This window comes from Trichechus manatus, unplaced genomic scaffold (genome assembly GCF_000243295.1).
Source record: "Trichechus manatus latirostris isolate Lorelei unplaced genomic scaffold, TriManLat1.0 scaffold00116, whole genome shotgun sequence".
NCBI lineage: Eukaryota > Metazoa > Chordata > Mammalia > Sirenia > Trichechidae > Trichechus > Trichechus manatus.
In genome coordinates, this window is record NW_004444052.1 from 1,274,024 (window position 1) to 1,281,743 (window position 7,720).

Sequence of the window (7,720 nt, forward strand, 5' to 3'; positions counted from 1 at the left end):
AAAAAAAAAAAAACGAATTATCTATGTAAGATCAAATTGACAACAGCAGCGCAAAAGGTTTGATGGGAAGCCTAGGGGGCAGTGAGTTGAAGATAATGGTGATGGAATAATTTGGAAAAGGATAGTGAGAATAGCAGCACAACTAGATGTCACTGAATTGTACATGTAGAAATTTTTGAAATGGTGTATCTTTGGCTATGTATACTTCCACCAAAAAAAAAAAAAGTTCCTCCAAGGTCAAGAAGGGAGAGTGTTGACATGTCGTGGGGTTGTTAACCAATGTCATAAACAATATGTGTACTGACTGTTTAATGAGAAACTATTTGTTCTATAAACTTTCATCTAAAATACAATTAAAAAAATTTTTTTTTAAAACAACAAGTCTGTCTTGGAAGAAACACAGCTAGAGTGCCCCTTGGAAGCCAGAAGGGTAAGACTTCATCTCACATACTTTGGACATGTTATCAGGAGAGATCAGTCCCTGGAGAAGGACATCATGCTTGGTAAAGCAGAGAGTCGGCAAAGAAGAGGAAGATCCTCAGTGAGATGCACAGTGACTGCAACAATGGGCTCAAACATAACAACGATTTTGAGGATGAGGGCAGGACCAGGCACAGATTCAATGGCACCTAGCAACAACAACAACAATCTTTACGGAAGCAGACTGTGCTCCACAGGGTTTCCAAGGCCATAGTCTTCATAGGGTTGCTATGAGTTGGTATCAACTTGATGGAAAAGGGTTTTTGGTTTTTAATCTTTATGGAAGCAACAACAACAATGAAAACCCTATGGAGCACAGTTCTACTTGACACACATGAGATCAGAGTCTGGGTCAACCCAACAGCAACCGGTTTGACTGTGTACCAGGCTCTACGTAAGGGGAGACCATATCAAAGTGGAGAGAATGCCATCCCTGCCCTCCAGGAACTCAAAGTCTAGTGAGAGAGTCAGACATGAAGACAAAGGTCATTTCACTACAGTGCCATGACAAGAGCTCTAGCAAAGCAGCAAAGCGCTGAGAGGATGCAGTGAGGGAAGGTCTCACCCTCTCCCAAAAGCGTCAGGGGAGGCTTCTCAGAGGAGGGGACACTAGCATTTAGTCTTAAAGGAGTAAGCATGCAAACAAGACTCACATTCAGCTGGAGGATGTCCCCCTTGGGATGGATGCATCAGAACGACGGGGCCTGGGGGAGTGGGGATGGCAAGTGGCGGAACACTTAGAAAAGGCAGAGACGGTATTCCTGCCTCTTGTGTAAAACCACAGGCTGTAAAGCTGGACAGGGTCATCTGGGCTGTCAGGACACAAAGCAGATACAGAAATGGAGCCTGGCGGGAAGCACGGGTCACTGTGGGGACAGCATCCTACAGAAACTGACATTTTCTTCCGGCATTAATTGGCGGAAAGAGAGGTTCCCAAATCCCTCTCTATTCATCTGCATATTAAAAAGCTGCAGTGCTGGGCCCTGCACTAGGGACGCTTATTCTTTAGTGTGACTTCTGAAGGCACATCTTGGCATCTCTAGGTGTGGACCTCATCTCCAGGCATGCAGAACAAGCAGGTGGGTTCAGTGAGCCTGGGGGACTTGCAGCCTAGAATCTGCCTGCAGTATCTCTCATCTCCAACAAAAATTCACAGCTTTGAAAGAACGCAAAGTGACCAAAGCCCCTGGGTGTGCTTCCTGTCTCCAACCAAAGATGGAAAAACATGCATCCAAAAGATACAGCCTTTATTTCTACAAATAGTTGTAGCTTAGGCACCAGTGTGCAGAAAAACCTATGAATGCAATTTCTTTCTTTCTTTTTTAATTGGAAAGATCAACATGTAGTCCTATGCATTACCTACAATGAGGAGACCACGTGTTTCTCACAAATTCAGCTGCATAGAGCTTTGAGCTTTTCTTTCAGATGGTTTTCCGCCCAGGTGTGAGAAAGGAGAATGCTCAACACACAGACAACAGCTCCTTACCGTTAAAATGTGGGTGATGCTCTGCTTCCAGAGCTGTCTCCTACCAGTCCTAAACATGGCAGCAATCAGTGTGGCTTAACGCAGTCAGCTCTTCCAGAATGGCCTTCATCACCCAGCAGGCTTTCAAATGAAAAGTCCTCGGGAAGACCAATAGTTCACGTTCACAGTTCTAATTTGCATGCATTTTATCCACGATATAAATAGACTAAAAATTAAAAGTCCACTATATCAATTCAAGTTTTCCTTCTAGAGTCACTCGCCTTGGGCCTCTCCTCTGTTCCAAAGCTTTGTGTTGTTAGGGCAATACTGTTTATACACTATACCGTTTAACCAAGCCTCTCAATCATGTTTAAAAGCCAATCAAAGCTTTTTAACTGCTCGATTGCAACATAACTTCTTCGGATGTCTATTTGATTCTATACACTGTCCAACAATAGGCTTTCAGTCAACAGAGATATTTCAATAATCTCTTTTAACAGTGAGAAACTTTAAACCACATCATAACAGAAAGTAGAGAAGCCACACGGCTCTGAATAAATTGCTCAAGACAAGAACTTTGATCTTATTTTGTCTAAACAACCCTGTGTGCACAATTAACTGCCAGCATTGTGACTAATTGTGACTAACCGTCAGATAGGCTAATTGTGACCCAAAGGAGCCATTTTCTCCCCCATAAAGAAGAAGAAGCCTATTTCACATGCAAATAGCAAATGATGTCCATAAATTACGTGCACGCACACAGTTGCACATACAAATAAAGGGAAGCAATTTATTCTACATGGCTAAACCTCTTGATCATCCTTACTGTGAAGGTATGGTGTGAAAACACTGCCGACGTGCACTGAGAGAGTCTAGCAGGTATGATTGCTCTAATCAAGGTGAGTAAAAGGTGGGACATTTAAGGTCGGCCATGGTGAATCCAGAATTTAATCCTTGGCATTCAAGCTTCAGGAACTCAAATCCTATCAGGTTATACAAGGATAATCAGGAATCAGGAGCTCATCCTGCTGATATCCTGCTAACTAACCTCACAAGAGACTGAGTTGGAAGCCAGGATGTTAATGTGGTATCTGAGCACGGGAGAGTCACCTAGCTCAAGACTTGTATTAGTTTCCTAGGACTGCCACGACAAAATATCACAAGTGGGTGGCTTTAAAGAACAGAAATGTATTGTCTCACATTTCTGGAGACTGAGTCTGAGATCAGGGTGTCAGCCATGTTGATTCCTTCTGAGGTTTTGAGGGAGAATCTATTCTATGCCTTTCTCCTAGCTTCTAGTTGTTGTTGGGTGCCGTCAAGTCGGTCCCCGACTCATGGCAACCCCATGCACAACAGAACAAAATGTTGCCCAGTCATGCACCATCCTCATGATCAGTTGGAGGTCAGATCTGACCATTGTGATCCATAGAGTTTTCATTGACTGATTTTCAGATGTAGATAGCCAGCCCTTTCTTCCTAGTCTGGAAGCTCTGCTGAAACCTGTTCAGCATCGTAGCAACATGCATGTTTCCACTGACAGACAGGTAGTGGCTGTGTATGAGGTGCATTGGCTGGAAATTGAAGCTGGGTCTCCTGAATGGAAGGCAAAAATTCTACCACTGAACCACCAATGCGTTACTAGCTTCTGGTAGCTCCAGGAATTCCTTGGCTTGCATTGTTATATCACATGATGTCTTTCCTCTGTCTCTCTGTGTCTGTTCTCCTTTTATAAGGACATCACTCAGACAGAATTAGGACGCATCCCACTCTGGTATGACCTCATGTTAACTTAACGGATAACATTATCAAAGACCCTGTTTCCAAATAAGGTCATGTTCACAGGGACCAGGGGTTAAGACTTCAACATATCTTTTGAGGGGACACAAAGCAATCCATAACAACAGCCAAGGCTAGGGCGTGGCCTCCAGACCCCAATATTATTTAGTAGGGAGAGAATTAGCACACAGGAAGTTAGAGTTTGTTTACGGGCTTTTTTTTTAAGTGGGTGTGGTAAGCGGCTGTTTTCTGCTCTAAGTGTGAATGGTTGACTGTGTGGACTCTGAGTCCCTCTCCTCTGTATGGTGCTGAAGGACCACCAGGGAATCGCATTATTACCTGGTCCTCCTTGCTTAGCATCCAGGATCAGTTCTATGACTCCTCAGTCAGCATATTACCTCAGGACAGACATGTTACAATTCATTACACCACCACTTATCTTTCGTTAGTTACACTGAAATCACCGCGTCCCTAATGGCATTTTAGATGCCATTCTCATTTCATCGACAGACCATTTACAATGCATCTCTTGGGTGACATGCTTTCTGGGAAGATTTCCACAGATGATTGACGGCATTAATTCTGTGTTTGGCAGGCGTAACCATGACTCTCCTGAGGCATCACGGTAAACTGCCAAGTCTTCCGGTCTCAGTTGTTGAATTTCAACCCCCTTTAGGCAAGGTAAGGGGCCCTGGTGGCGCAGTGGTTACGCACGCGGCTGCTAAACAAAAGGTCAGCAGTTCAAATTTACCAGCCATTCTGAGGGAGAAAGATGTGGCAGCCTGCTTCCGTAAAGATTACAGCCTTGGAAATTCTGTGGGCAGTTCTACACTGTGCTATAGGGTCACTATGAATCAGAATCGACTCAATGGCAGTGGATTTGGTTTTGGAGTGGTTAGGCAAGGTAAGCAGCCCTGGTGGTGCAGTGGTCAAGCACTGAGTTGCTAACCGAAAGGGCAGTGGTTCAAACCCACCAGCCTCTCCATGGGAGAAAGATGTGGCAGTCTGCGTCCATAAAAATTTACAGCCTTGGAAACCCTATAGGGCATTTCTAGTCTGTCCTATAGGGTCCCTATGAGTCAGAATTTGACGGCAACCAATTTGGTTTTTTGGTTTAGGGGCAAGACAGAGGCATTGGGTGTCCTAAGAGATCTCCCTGAGGGTCCCAGACACTGGAAGGAGACACGTTAGCATAATGAGAGTTGACATTAAGCAGCACAAATCATCCAAGGCACGAGCCTTGTCCTATGACTGACCACCTACACCTCAGTGCCTATCTGAAACAAAATTGTTTTCTGTCAAGTGGAGAAGAGTTAGCAAACATCACTCAACAGGGGAGTTGGGAGAGTTTTCCTACAAGTAGTTTCCACCAGGCAACAGGTTCAGCTGCTGAGACTCCACCTACAGGCTCTCTCCTGTGGGGGAGTTCTTCAGCCCAGCCCATATGGACAATCCACCCTTCTGGCTGAGAATATTGGCCGTACACAAATCCTCCATCAGACAGCAAAGAAATGTAAAAACAAGACTGGGCAAGGAGCCTCAAATAGCTGGAGATTCCATCCAGAAATCCAAGTACCTTCAGGCAAAGTTTAAAGTTCCACTCCATTTATTCATCCATTCATTGATTCAACAAATGTCTGAGTGCCTTTAGTGGGGCTGGAGTCCCTGGGCATTGTAAATGGTTAACACACTTAGCTGCTAACTGAAAGGTTGGAGGTTCAAGTCCACCCAGAGGCGCCTCAGAAGAAGGCCTGGTGATCAGCTTCCAAAAAATCAGCCACTGAAAACACTATGGAGCACAGTTCTACTCTGACACCCATGGGGCCGCCATGAGTCGGGGTGGACTGGATGGCAACTGGTTTAATGGTTTTTACACACTATACACAGAGCAGCTAACTAAAATAGACGTTTCATCAAACATTTAAAAAGCTTAATTGTAAGCTGCATAATTATTTTATGTAACATTCTAAGAAAAAAACAAAATGCTGCCGATTACACTTAAATACAACACCAACTTTAAGATGCATCTACATTTCACAGAAGCTAAAACATGAAAAAATGAGCATCGCAGAATCAATGAAAAATAGTTGCACCTACCTTTGTTGGGGACAGAGATTAAACAAATAACATGTAAATAAATACAAAATTACAAAAAAAAAAATAAAATGACAAATTATGGAAAGTGCCATAAAAAGAGAAAATAAGGTGCCAGATTTACTTGGATGCACGTTCTGAATTATTATCATTTTATGCTTACATGCTAAAGTGTGAAATTTCCTGAACTCATCCCTAAATTATGGAGAGTCACCTACTTTGGGCCTTGCAGCCCAGTATGTGGAACCTAAGCAATGTGACATAAGGGAAAAGTGTAAGCTTTGGAGTCACACGCACCTGGATTTAAATTCTAGCTCTTCTTCTGTGACCTCAGAGCTTTTGTTTCCTCAGCTGTACATTAGAAATAAAACCACTTACCTAACACTTACAATGATTTAAATATGTAAAACTCCTGGATCCTCATCAAAACCAGTTGCCACCAAGTAGATTCCAACTCATGACAATGTCATGTGTGTCAGAGTGGAACTGCACTTCAATGGCTGATTTTTCGGAACTCGATTACCATGCCTTCCTTCTGATGTGCCTCTGGGTAGACCTGAACCTCCAACCTTTCAGTAAGCAGCTGAGTGTAGTAAACTTTTGCACCACCCTTTTGCGTTTATATTTCTATGGGTGCACAGTGGTGATTTATGATTTTTTTATCTATGTTCAAGTAAGTCTAAAAGAGGTTTTTCAATAAAAATAAAATAAAAATTCTAAGAAAGTCATGTGTCCTAGTTAATCAACGGCTATTTTTCTTTCTTAGTGGCGAAGGAAACAGTCATGTGTCTTTCATCTGATGATGGTTTAGATCAAATGAAACATAGTTTTATGACTCCTGGATCTTCATCCAAAACCAAACCCATTGCTGTCGAGTCGATTCTGACTCATAGCAACCCTATAGAACAGAATAGAACCGCCCCATAGGGTTTCCAAGGAGCAGCTGGTAGATTCGAACTGCTGACCTTTTGGTTAACAGCCAAGGTCTTAACCACTGTTAAGAGCCACCACAGGCACCCAATAAATGAAAGACATAACCACATTTTTTTTTCTTTTGCAAAAGATCTATGACTACAATTAATGACAATACCTACATAGGGAACAAATTCCCTATAGTTTTAACCTAATCCAGAAATTCCAGTCTAGGAATGTTTAGAAAGCTTGCTCTTGGTTTCAGAGTATATCCCAAGAAAAGAGTGGGTCCAAATCTTATCAGTCACCATATACATGTTTCATAGATTTCTATCTCTAAGAATGTCTGACTGGCACCCAACACAAACACATTCATTAATTTAATGGCCTTGAGAACAATGATAAAACAGGCAGCATATAAAAATGGCTACTGAGTTCAATGCGTTGAGCAAGTACCATATTTATTCATTCTGAGTTGCACATTTTTTCACTGTTTACTATAATGACATTAGTGTGTCTCTTATATCCAATGTCCTCTTATAACTGTTGTTGGTCGGGCAACAATCATGACATAGTAGTCATTGCCAGCACTTGTGCACATGGCATGGGAGGGCCACCGCAGTCCTTTCCCATTTCCATCAACAAACTGCTGAAGGTGCATTCGAGGAAAGAATGTGTGTCCTGGTTGTTTTCCTAAAACTTTCCACTGATTCCTTCTGGGAAGGTCAAGAAAACACCAGCATCACAACTTGCAGAATGAGTGTCAGTGGGTTGGAAGAAAATCCCAGAAAAGTCAGACCCTGAATGTGAAGAAGTTTTAGAAATCTCTTAACCAATTCATTGCACTTATATCTGTATCGATGCACAGTGGTGGCAAATGATCTTTTTAAATCTCTGTTTAAGTAAGTCTACAAGAGCTCTTTCAATAAAAATAAAATAAAAATTCTGAGAAAGTAATGTGTCCTGGTTTAATTGACAGCTATTTTTTCTTTG